Genomic DNA, 13,247 nt, shown 5'->3' on the forward strand with positions numbered 1-13,247 from the left:
GGTGGTTTCTGTTATGTAAGCCCCTTAAAGTGACTTCAGAAGTGACTTGGTCCTTTGAAAAGTGGGTTTTGCTGTAAATGTGAAAAATTGCGCATAAAACTATAAGCCCTATTACGTCGTAAAACAATAAGGTTTCATTTTCAAAATGATGCCAATATGAAGTAAACATGTGGGGAGTGTAAATTAATAACTATTATGGGGGGTATCAGTATTTTTGTAAAAAGCAGAGAATTTCAAAGTTAAAAAATTGCCGATTTTTCCAAAATTTCCGAATATTTAGCATTTTTTTATATAGAAAGGTAAAATATATTGACTCCCATTTAGCACTGACGTGAAGTACAATATGTCACGAGAAAACAATCTCAGAATGGCTTGGATAGGTGAAAGCGTTCCAAAGTTATTAGCCCATGAAGTGGCACAGGTCAGATTGGCTTAGGCACTTGGGTACAAATAGGCCTAGGGCTGAAGGGGTTAATAAGCTACGTATATGTAAGGGATTAAATCACCCGAAAAAAACGGTCCTACTATTTTTTGTGTGTCAAACTACACTTATATTCCGAAATAGAATCAAAATTGCCTCAAAGCAACTCGACTCAGAACACAAAAATCCACTAATTAAATATTGTGATGTTTTTATTCATAATTGTAACAAATATTAAATCATAATTATACAGTAAAGATCTCCAATGTAAAAAAGGAACGGAAATATACACATAACATCAATTTTTAGAACCTAAATGTGAGCAATTAATTTTACAATGTAATTATATGTGATAATTACCCCTGCCTGGGAGACAACTCAGTCTCACACTAAATAACAGCCTATAACTGATATGCCCCTACCTCCTACTATATATCAAATACAAGGTTGCATCCAAGAAGCTACACCGAGACTGTAAGCTTATTTTACTGCCATCCAGCATGTATACTAAAGGTACTCGGTGCTTCCTTAGTTTTCCACCAATGCACAAAAATCGGGCAATCCAGAAGGGGGATCATTACTCACATGAGGTATGATGTCCGTGTCACCGTTCCTAAACCCCGACGCGCGTTTCGTAACACTTCCTCAGGGGGCGTGTCGGGGTATAGGGACGCCGGACATTTAAATGATACCCCCACCAATCAGATAAGTTCAAAAATCACCGTGCCGATCAGCTGCATAGTTCCGGAATTGTTATGGCGCTGATGCCGTTTACCGCGCACCGGAAGTGACTCAACTGGTTCCGGAGCATGGACCGCAAGCAAGCAGGCGCTCAAAAATGAGCACTATGCGTGTCAGCTAATCTCGTATGCCGGAACCTGAGGAGTCTGTGCTAGGCAACACCGACGCAGCAGCGCACATTCCGGAATCAGGAAGAATGAAATAAATAACGGCACTACTAGAAAGGTGGCAAATATCAACAATTAACATAATTTATCCTATACCAATTAAATACTTCAATATTATTGCAAAGACACTTAAATGCAACATCTATGAAATCTATATAAATTCATCACTATTTAATAACAAAAACCCCATAAAAATCCATTATTAAGACATAATTAATTAGAATAAAGTGCAAAAAGTGATTACAGTTCCAGATAATAATCTGGTAATAAACTACTAAACCGTGCTAAAACTATCTATTATTAATTCATAACTATTAAATATCATATATATAAAAAATTCTAGTGAATTATTACAATCTATTTACCAATAAAAATTGATTTTAAGTGAAAAAGTGATGAATATAAAATTCATTTTCCATAACTTCAATTTATAATTACATAATTACAAACAAACCAATAATAAATATGAATTATACATAATACACACTGTGTTACATAAAGTGCCATGAAAAAGTGCAATATAATTTATTTGATTAAAATCTTCAATTTTTTTTACATTGGAGATCTTTACTGTATAATTATGATTTAATATTTGTTACAATTATGAATAAAAACATCACAATATTTAATTAGTGGATTTTTGTGTTCTGAGTCGAGTTGCTTTGAGGCAATTTTGATTCTATTTCGGAATATAAGTATATGTAAGGGCTATCATATCAAAAAATAAACTACAGACATGCATCTACCTAAAAATACCAAAGAAAATTAGTCACTCCGGGTGGTACCGATATCTGGCCCGGCTCATGGACTATGAAGAACTATTGACCTTTCAATCCCCTTTGCTTGTTGTGTTGAAGGTAGCCTCTCCAAAGACCTTCCTCATCCGGGGGCCAGTGTTTCCAGCCTGTAGCCAGCTTCCACAAACACTGCCATTTACACAAAAAGGCACGTGTCATGACGAAGCATGTTTTGTATGATTTACATCATGAAAGTCTTGGTTTCCCTCACAGCTGACCTATTGGTCTTGTTTGTCACAAGGGCACGAGTGAAGAAGGTTTCAAGAGATAATTGGAATAAGAGTAAACTTAATAATGGTCAAATATTAATGTTATTACTACTACATACCGTACTTGCTAAATTGTTTCATTTGGGAAAAGAAAAAAAAAAAACCCTTAAATTCCTAAACTGCTTTAACCCCTTACTGACATGTGACTTGTCCTCTTGTGAGGAGCTAAGCCTGGGCCATACCTTTCAGATGCCGGCTGTGTGACCCAGTCATCATCTGGCTGTAGCAGCAGCGACCAAATCTTGCTCCACTTAAAGGGAATATATCTCCAGGTTTTTGCTACCCAATCTGAGAGCAGTATAATGTGGGGAAGAGACCCTGATTCCAGTGAAGTATCCCTTGCTTAGTGTGATTTTGTTAAAGAAAAAAAAAAAAAAAATAGTAATAATAAAAAATATTTCCCTATGAGTGTCAGGGGACTGACTACATATCCTGCTAGAAGCTAGTCCAACCACATCCCCAGGACTGATGGTCAGCTTTCTGCTTATGCACAGTAAGCTGTCCATCCGTTGTGTCAACAGGGCTATACAGAGCTCTGCAGTCATAGCGCTGGTAGATCTATTGCAAAGAATACAGTTTTTAGTCAAATTAACAGCATCCGGTAAAGTAAGTGATACACCACTGGAATCAGGATCTCTGCCCCTTACTTGTGCTGCTCTCAGATGGGGTAACAAAAACCTGGTGACAGATTCTCGTTAATAGCAGCAGTGATTCACAGCTGCAAACATCACAATCACCAGTGCGATCGTGGGACGCTGATGGTGTCATAGCAGCTGGACGCGTGTTTGAAAAAATAAAAAATAAAGTTTAAAAAAAAAAAAAAAATCTATATATAATTGTCTATGGGTCACTTCCGTCTGTTTGTCTGTAATGGAAATCCCGCGTCGCTGAGTGGTCGCGGACGGCAGCGACTAATCAGCGACGGGCACAGTCTGGCTTCTCCACTCCCCTCCAGTCAGCGCCCCCTCCCTACTCCCCAGTCAGTGCCCCCATAGCGGTTTAGCAGTCCGTTACACCGCAGCATAACGTGGTGTAACGCAGTCTGATAACGCTGCTATTAACCCTGTGTGACCAACTTTTTACTATTGATGCTGCCTATGCAGCATCAATGGTAAAAAAAAAAAAAAAAAAAAATCATTATATTCTCACCTTCCGGCACCTTTCCCGCTCCTCGCGACGCTTCGGTCCCAAGAATGCATAGCGGCAATTACCGGACATGACGTAGCGGTCTTCCAAGATGATGACGTAGCGGTCTCGTGAGACAGCTACATCATCACGTGTTTTTGCCGCAATGCATTCCTGGGACCGGAGCGTTGCAAGGAGCGTCGCTTAACGCCTGGGCTGGATCCGGAGGCCGCAGGAAGGTGAGTGTATAACTATTTTTCATTTTAAGTCTTTTTTTTAACCGGGATATGGTGCCCACATTCCTATATACTACGTGGGCTGTGCTATATACTACGTGGGCTGTGCTATATACTACGTGGGCTGTGCTATATACTACGTGGGCTGTGCTATATACTACGTGGGCTGTGTTATATACTACGTGGGCTGTGTTATATACTACGGGACTGTGCTATATACTACGTGGGCTGTGCTATATACTATGTGGGCAGTACTGTATACTACGTGGGCTGTTATAAACTACGGGGCTGTGCTATATACTTCGTGGCTGTGCTATATACTACGTGGGCTGTGTTATATGCTACGTGGCTGGGCAATATGCTACGTGGCTGGGCAATATGCTACGTGGCTGGGCAATATGCTACGTGGCTGGGCAATATGCTACGTGGCTGGGCAATATGCTACGTGGCTGGGCAATATGCTACGTGGCTGGGCAATATGCTACGTGGCTGGGCAATATGCTACGTGGCTGGGCAATATACTACGTGGCTGGGCAATATACTACGTGGCTGGGCAATATACTACGTATGTATATATGTGTGTGTATGTATATATATATATATATATATATATATATATATATATATATATATATATGTATGTATATATATGTATATATATATATATATATATATATATATATATATATATATATTTTGTAGCATTTCACCCGCTACGGGTCTAGGGGACACTCGCTTAGGTGCGGCAGATGACACTCAGGAGACACGTTTCCTTTAAAAGTTCATAGGTTTATTGCTCCATAAACCACATGGCAACAGGTAAACAGTCTTACGTCAGACAGGTGATTCCCCAATGTCCATAGTAGAGCTCCGCTCTCTCACGTCTGTGGGCACACAGACCGTGCTATGACCAGCACGTAGGCTCTCCAGCCTAGATATGGTCTCTGTTGTTCAGGACGTCTGTCCCCACTTGGAACTGTCCAACACACAGGCCAGTTTAGCACATGTAATCCCCTTTAAAACTTAGCTTTTAATACTCTAGGTAAAAACTTAGACCCAAAACAAACCTTGGTTCAATAACCATATAAATATATAAAATACCACCAATAGGTGACCTGTTGAGGTGCTACAATATAGCCTACTGCTAACCCCTGCCTTGCTGTGGAGGTTGGCACCCTAAGAATCGATTTTTTTGGGCGCCCCCACTCAACGTAGGCTGTCCCTATCTTCCCTATAATCTCCCTATCAATGTAGGTGGGAAAACAATATAGTAGAGAGCAGTGGTGAAAAAGAGTAAACACAATATATAAAATCCCCAACAGATCTCACTGATAATACTACAGCACATCGCCCAGTGGCAAACCAGATAAACCAAATAACAGAATAATACTCAGTCCTTAGATAACCATAATCGTCCCCTGTTCATCATGAGTATACGATAATGACATAAACAGATCAATTTGGGGACCGACACAGAAGACCAGAGTATTATAATAATAGATGACAGAAGATCACTTAGCGTGTGCTGACATCACCCCGACGCGTTTCCCCGTTTGTACGGTTCATCAGGAGGAGATAATATGGTGACCGATGCTGCCGCATGCCATATAGATAGATAGCATAAGTTGGCGGTGGTAATGTGTGAGTATAAATAACTCACATCAAATCCACGCGCCTCAATAGGCCCCGCCCCCAAACAGGTACAGCGGGATTACATCCGGGTCATAGCAGCGTTCTGACCCCCAATTTAAACTCAAAACGAAACACCACTAATCCTCTTGGCATCTACAGGAGATTGCCATGCTTAAAATAAATATGAAGTGTCAAATTCCTAATGTTAATGAGCTGTTGGTTACCTTGCTCATATTATCACTTACGGGTTTTGATGTATCTTGGCGCGTACCCACCTCCCTCTTACTCATGCGCACTGGTGATTTATCAGACCTCGCCTGGAGCGCATAGCCAAGGGCAGCTTGCGTTCCACAAGGAGACTGCGTAGTGATTAGAAAAATGGAGGGGGGGGCGTGCCCTATTGCCGGTAAAAATATATGTTCAGACTCATACCGCTCAGCATTGAGGAAGCTGTGCTTCGTTACAGTACCATCTAAATTAATAATACCTCATATAAACAGGAAATAATGAGAAGATATGTATACATATTTGGAGAAATAATGAAGTTAGAATAAGTTATACAAGACGATAGAAATACATATTCCTGTACATGGCAATAGCAAAAAAATGGCTTAGTCATATAAATAAATTCATTTTAACTTTCTTATCCACATAATTGGGGTAACCAGGCGCCTGGAGATATATTCAGTAAACATAGATAATAATGTAGAAAAACTACGATGTAAGATTAATCTCCCTGCAATCGGGAGCATGCTAAAGCATACATGAATATGGGGTTCATATGGAAGATATCCCAGTCTTTCCTTACAGTTTTATGCGTAACAGACAGACAAATACAGGTAATCCACAAAGATATTCTTCAAATAAAGCAGGTATATGACAGACACTCATTAAGCCCCCTAGGGGACATTGATTGCATTCTATATATCCACTCGGTCTCCCTCCTTAGTGCAATCTTATCCAGATCGCCCCCTCTAATTTTAGGTTTCACCAGTTCGATCATACTAAATGAAATCTCACAAATATTTCCACCATGATAGTCATTCATATGACGAGCCACTGGGGTATCACGTTTATGTCTGATATCCCCCAGGTGCTCGCCAACCCTGACTCTAAGCTCCCTCAGAGTCTTCCCTATATAGTCCAACGGACAAGTACAGGTGGCTTTATAGGTTACACCGGTGGACTTGCAGTTTCCAAAGTCTCTCAGAGAGAACATTCTCCCATTCGATGCACTCCTGAAAACCTTCCCTTGAGACATGACGTCACACTTAGTACAGTTCCCACATCTAAAAAAGCCCAAAGGCCTTCTGTCTAACCATGTCCCTGGTTTAGGTGGTCTCTGGTAAAGGCTGTGTACCAGACGATCCCCTATTGATCTACCCTTTCTATATGTAACACTCGGTCTAGATGGTAGATATTTCCTCAAAGCGGGAACCGCCAGTAGGATCCCCCAGTGTTTTTTAAGCACCTGGTAGACCCTCTCTGATTGCCCGTCGAAAGTACCAATAAGCCTGACCGTCTCCTCCTTCAATAGACTAGAGGTATCTTTAGGTCTTAGCAGGGACTGTCTCTCCATCTTCAAAATCTCATTATAGGGGCCATCCAATATCTCACAGGGGTAATCTCTGCGTTGATACAGATCCCTTGCCTGTTTCCTGTACATAACCTCATCCGTACAGTTTCTTTTAATTCTCATGAATTGCCCCTTTGGTATTCCCCTCTTTAGGGGGACCGGATGGTGGCTTGTCCATCTCAACAGGCTATTTGTAGATGTCGGTTTCCGATACGTACAGGTACTGATGCTCCCATCAAGTTCCTTAGAGATGGTCAGATCAAGGAAATTTATACTCCTATCATGGTGCTCGTGAGTGAAGCGGAGACCAATGTTGTTGATATTTATTGTCTCCACAAAGCACTGGAGCTCAGCCTCTGAGCCAGACCACAGCACAAGGATATCGTCTATGTATCTGGCCCAGAGGCTAATATACGGACTCCACCACAATTCCCCCTCCCCAAAAATGATGGTTTCCTCCCACCAGCCCAGGAAGATATTTGCATACGTGGGGGCACAAGGGCTCCCCATCGCAGTACCCCTGAGCTGGTGGAAGTACTTCCCATCGAAGAGGAAGTAATTGTGGGTAAGACAAAATTGCAGAAGTTCCTCTATGAACAGATTATGTTCACGACATTCAATCGCTCTCGTCTGCAGATAGTAAATAATAGCTTCCATCCCGCAAGCATGTGTAATGCTGCTATAGAGAGCCTCCACGTCTATTGATACAAGCAGAGTGTCAGTTTCCACCGTAATACCTTCCAGCTGACTCAATAGGTGTGATGTGTCGCGGACATAGGACGGTAAGGATATAACGAAGGGTCTTAGGATTTTGTCCAGGTAGATCCCACTATTCTGCGTCACTGAGTCAATACCCGATACAATTGGGCGCCCTTTTAAGGGGGACAGACCCTTGTGCACCTTCGGTAGGGCGTAGAAGGTGGGCTTGACTGGATTGTCTGGTATCAAAAATTTCCATTCATTTAGAGATAGCAAGCTCCCCTCTTTTGCCCTATCCAAAATGTCTATCAGTTCGTGACTATATCTCATAGTAGGATCATGATCCAAGACCTCATAGGTGTCTGCATCCTCTAGCAACTGATAGCACATTTTTAAATAAATAGATTGGTCCATAAGCACCAGGTTACCACCCTTGTCCGACGCCTTAATGATGACGTCTCTGTTTTTTTCCAGATTCTCTAAAGCTATAATCTTTTCACCAGATAGATTGGAACACCCATGTCGGTTAATGCGTGGTATTTTACATAGATCATTTTCCACCAGTTGTATAAAAATATCAACACTTGTGGTGTCATTCAAGGGTGGCATCCTGGTACTTTTATTTTTTAGGTCTGTGAAAGGACCCTTCCCTCTTTCCTGTTCGTTTTCTCTCAAGAGGTCAGTTAGTGTCCGTACACCCTCCATATCTTCCTCTGATAGTCCTAGTGTCTTACACTGTTCAGAGTCGTATTTCTGAAAAAACAATTTCCAGTGCGCATGAGTAAGAGGGAGGTGGGTACGCGCCGGGATACATCAGAACCCGTAAGTGATAATATGAGCAAGGTAACCAACAGCTCATTAACATTAGGAATTTGACACTTCATATTTATTTTAAGCATGGCAATCTCCTGTAGATGCCAAGAGGATTAGTGGTGTTTCGTTTTGAGTTTAAATTGGGGGTCAGAACGCTGCTATGACCCGGATGTAATCCCGCTGTACCTGTTTGGGGGCGGGGCCTATTGAGGCGCGTGGATTTGATGTGAGTTATTTATACTCACACATTACCACCGCCGACTTATGCTATCTATCTATATGGCATGCGGCAGCATCGGTCACCATATTATCTCCTCCTGATGAACCGTACAAACGGGGAAACGCGTCGGGGTGATGTCAGCACACGCTAAGTGATCTTCTGTCATCTATTATTATAATACTCTGGTCTTCTGTGTCGGTCCCCAAATTGATCTGTTTATGTCATTATCGTATACTCATGATGAACAGGGGACGATTATGGTTATCTAAGGACTGAGTATTATTCTGTTATTTGGTTTATCTGGTTTGCCACTGGGCGATGTGCTGTAGTATTATCAGTGAGATCTGTTGGGGATTTTATATATTGTGTTTACTCTTTTTCACCACTGCTCTCTACTATATTGTTTTCCCACCTACATTGATAGGGAGATTATAGGGAAGATAGGGACAGCCTACGTTGAGTGGGGGCGCCAAAAAATCGATTCTTAGGGTGCCAACCTCCACAGCAAGGCAGGGGTTAGCAGTAGGGGCTATATTGTAGCACCTCAACAGGTCACCTATTGGTGGTATTTTATATATTTATATGGTTATTGAACCAAGGTTTGTTTTGGGTCTAAGTTTTTACCTAGAGTATTAAAAGCTAAGTTTCAAAGGGGATTACATGTGCTAAACTTGTTTTGATTGGTCCCTACACCAATTGGTTTTGATTTTTTCAACACACAGGCCATTCTGCAGTGTCCAGCCAGGACACCTGGAAGTGTGTCCACCCTGACAGACTTCCAAACACTCACCCCATGTGCTACACACACCTCTTTTACATAGGTGTAACCACACCCAGGTACCTGTCACATGGCCAGTCAGGTGAGTGTGACATCACCACAGGTCCTTACACACAAAACATCTTACGTGTTCAGACACGCCTCTTTGGGTGGGTTAGTAGGTGACTGAACCCACCCATCTCTCCAATCACCTGGAAGCCTCCCAACATAAACAAATCCCTCAGCAGTAGATCTGCTTGAGCAAAACATACCCAGGCTTCCATCACAGGGCCCCCCACCTCTGCGATACATACCATCCATCAATCACATGACCAGTCGCTATGTATATATATATATATATATATATATATATATATATATATATATATATATATATATATATATATATATATATATATATAATTAGTATCTCTTGCAGAATAACTTATTTTTATTCTGCTGACTTCCCGTTTAACACTTCCCGTTGCTGGAAATAATTTCCATAACACAAGCTTTTGCCCCATATCCGTTATCAGTTCTCCTCCTGATCTTCTAGAGGAACTCTACATTCCGGTAGGTAGCCTATTCATGCTCGGCAGAGAACCCGAGTTTCCCTCATCCTTGAGTGTAATGATGGTGCTTTACGTTACTCAAGGCAGCATTTGGCATAATAGATTGGGATCTTGGGCTTTTGTGCCTTGGCCTAACCATGGAAGCCTATTTCCTGTCGTACCGTCCACCTAGTTTTTGTGCAGATGTTACAGCATACCGAGCTGCCCCAGAAGCTAGTGATATTTTATGTGCCATGCTGATCGGGTCTCATCTGCCTGCTCTGTCAGTTTGTATGGTCTACCACTGTGCATATGATCTTTGTATCCAGATGCTTTTTCTCTTAATATGATTTTAGTGTAATTTCACTTTTTTTTTCCACAGCCAAAGTGGAGGAACGTATGAAAATACAATACACTTGACTACAAGCTGGATTATTAAGGTGATTATCACATGTTTTATATAGAAATCCCACAGTTTCTTAATGTTTGCTGTATAATGAAGCATTTGTGAAATGAGTCTATCTACAGAGTTCTGCTTTCTTGACGTGTTTTTTTTTCCCTAAATACTTCTCTTATACAAAAAAAATAACTGTCAGAGCTTGGGCCCCCACTTCATTATAGGAGGCGTTGTCTTGTTGGAGCAATCCCTTTATTATTTTTCTTATTACCTGTAAGCTGCACTTGCATGATAAATTATTTTTAAAGGGTTGCTCCACTACTTTTATATTGATAACCCATCCTATGGATGTCCTAAAAATGTGATTGATGCAGGTCCAACACACCCACTGATGTGGTGCTGCCGGATGTTAGTTACGTTGCTGAACTGGACAGCTTTGCCATTTGTGTAGTGGCCTGCAGATCCGATCAGGATAAAAAAGGGTTAATGAGACACTAGCACTAGACACTATGAAAAAACTACCCAGCTGCCTGGTTTGCGGATCAACTACCACCTGTTACTTGAAAAGTGTATAAAAAGGTTAAAAGTCCAAACGGTGCTTCGGGCAGATTAGGTTGGGCACATATAGTATAAGGTGAGACCGGGGTTCAGATGTACTAGATAGTCGCATAAGTAATTGCTCTGTAGATTGGGATAACAGGTGTCATCCACGCATTACATAAGAAAATATGTGTGACAAGATGATGTTGGGAAAGTAAGGTTTTTACCTGCTAAGTGAGAAGATGCGTGAAGCTCGCTGTCTTTGGGAGCGGTGAGAGAACGTGCCGTGATGCACTACACCTGCTGCTGTGTGGGAGATGCACGAAGTCCGTTATCTCCGATCCTGGATGCCTTGGTGCTCAGATCCTGTTGTTGGCTACCGAGGAATTACAGGGCATCGAGCTGGTCCAGGAGGGGAGTACTCGCTGTCTGGCTGTAAGACGAACACAGTGCAGCCCCTGCCGGTGGTGTGTGCTGAGGGATCACTCCCGGCTGACCCGAGTGGTAATGCTCCGCTAACAGATCGTGGAGCGTAACGTCACTAAAGTCCTGACACAGTCGGACTCGTAAGGAAGCAATACCCATTGTATTTCAAAAGCTGCGGCTTTCTTCATCAGGGATGTTGCAGCCTGGATTGAGTGACTGACAGTTGCATTAAGCTTCTCCCACAGATAAGAGCACTTTAAATGGAAGAGGTGTTTATTCAAAGTGTATAGTTGGCCGTTTATTTGAGGTGGTAATAAATGGATGCCCAAATGACAGATATAAGCCAGATCAGATAAACTCCTAATTCCTGTTAGGAGGTATCTCCGCATTTACATGCTTATGAAGGGAGGTATTGTTGGATGATATGAATTATTAGATAAGGAATTAAGTAAGGATTTTTTACTAGAGTTTTTCTTTATGTAAAGGAGTTATTTGGTAGTGTAACATTTATTCCAGTTCTATTTTCATTCTTCTTGTACATAATTCCGTTTTTCAAGTAACATGAATTTTATATGAGCTTAATAAGTTCTATATACCGTATATACTCGAGTATAAGCCGACCCGAGTATAAGCCGAGACCCCTAATTTTAAAAAAAAATACCAATAAAAGTAAAATTGATTGAGACATCAGTAGGTTAAGTGTTTTTGAATATCCATATTGAATCAGGAACCCCCTATAATGCTCCATAAAGTTCATGATGGGCCCCATAAGATGCTCTATATTAAATACGCCCCATATAATGCTGCATAGAAGGTTAATGATGGCCCCATAAGATGCTCCATAGAATATTATGCGCCATATAATGCTGCACAAACGGTGGATGGCCCCATAAGATGCTCCATAGAATATTTTGCCACATACAATGGTGCACAAAGGTTGATGGCCCCATAAGATGCTCCATAGAATATTATGCCCAAGTAATGCTGCACAAAGGTTGATGGCCCCATAAGTTGCTCCATAGAATATTATGCCCCAAATAATGCTGCACAAAGGTTGATGGCCCCATAAGATGCTCCATAGAATATTATGCCCCAAATAATGCTGCACAAAGGTTGATGGCCCCATAAGATGCTCCATAGAATATTATGCCCCATATAATGCTGCACAAAGGTTGATGGCCCCATAAGATGCTCCATAGAATATTATGCCCCAAATAATGCTGCACAAAGGTTGATGGCCCCATAAGATGCTCCATAGAATATTATGCCCCAAATAATGCTGCACAAAGGTTGATGGCCCCATAAGATGCTCCATAGAATAATATGCCCCAAATAATGCTGCACAAAGGTTGATGGCCCCATAAGATGCTCCATAGAATATTATGCCCCATATAATGCTGCACAAAGGTTGATGGCCCCATAAGATGCTCCATAGAATAATATGCCCCGTATGCTGCTGCTGCAATTAAAAAAAAAAAATAAATAAAAATAAAATAAAAAAATAAAAATGACATACTCAAGTCTCGTCGCTGGGGGCTAGGTGTCGGGGTCCTGAGCAGGCGGGGACACCGGCACGCTATGGGGGTCAGGTGCCGGTGTCGCGGCTGGCTCAGGCTCCCAGCTCTTGCGATATTCACCTGTCCCCGTTCCACCGCCGCGCGCCGCTGTGTTTTCCGGGTCTCAACAGTGACTGTTCAGGCAGTGGGCGTGCACTAAAAACATCATCGCGCCCTCTGACCTGAACGTCACAGCCAGAGGACGCGAAAGACAGAGCCCCGCTGTGGAACGGGGACAAGTGAATATCGCTTGGCTCACCCTCCCCCATCATACTCACACCATCCTGGCACGGTCCCTGCTGCTCCGCTTTTCTCTGGCGCCGG

At 42.0% G+C, this 13,247-nt stretch overlaps 1 protein-coding gene across 20 annotated transcripts in view; it reads left to right on the forward strand.

Annotated features, from left to right (window-relative positions):
• EPB41L2 (erythrocyte membrane protein band 4.1 like 2) overlaps positions 1 to 13,247 on the forward strand; it is a 193,161-nt gene that overhangs the window by 53,915 nt on the left and 125,999 nt on the right. For 19 of the 20 annotated variants that reach the window (XM_077289360.1, XM_077289368.1, XM_077289363.1 and 16 more), the window contains exon 2: positions 10,387 to 10,444. The exons of the other annotated variant lie outside the window; for it this stretch is intronic. The gene's annotated coding sequence lies outside the window, so the exon portion shown is untranslated. The remainder of the gene's footprint in view (positions 1 to 10,386; positions 10,445 to 13,247) is intronic. 20 annotated transcript variants of the gene reach the window in all.

Source organism: Ranitomeya variabilis, chromosome 2 (genome assembly GCF_051348905.1).
Source record: "Ranitomeya variabilis isolate aRanVar5 chromosome 2, aRanVar5.hap1, whole genome shotgun sequence".
Classification (NCBI taxonomy): Eukaryota; Metazoa; Chordata; class Amphibia; order Anura; family Dendrobatidae; genus Ranitomeya; species Ranitomeya variabilis.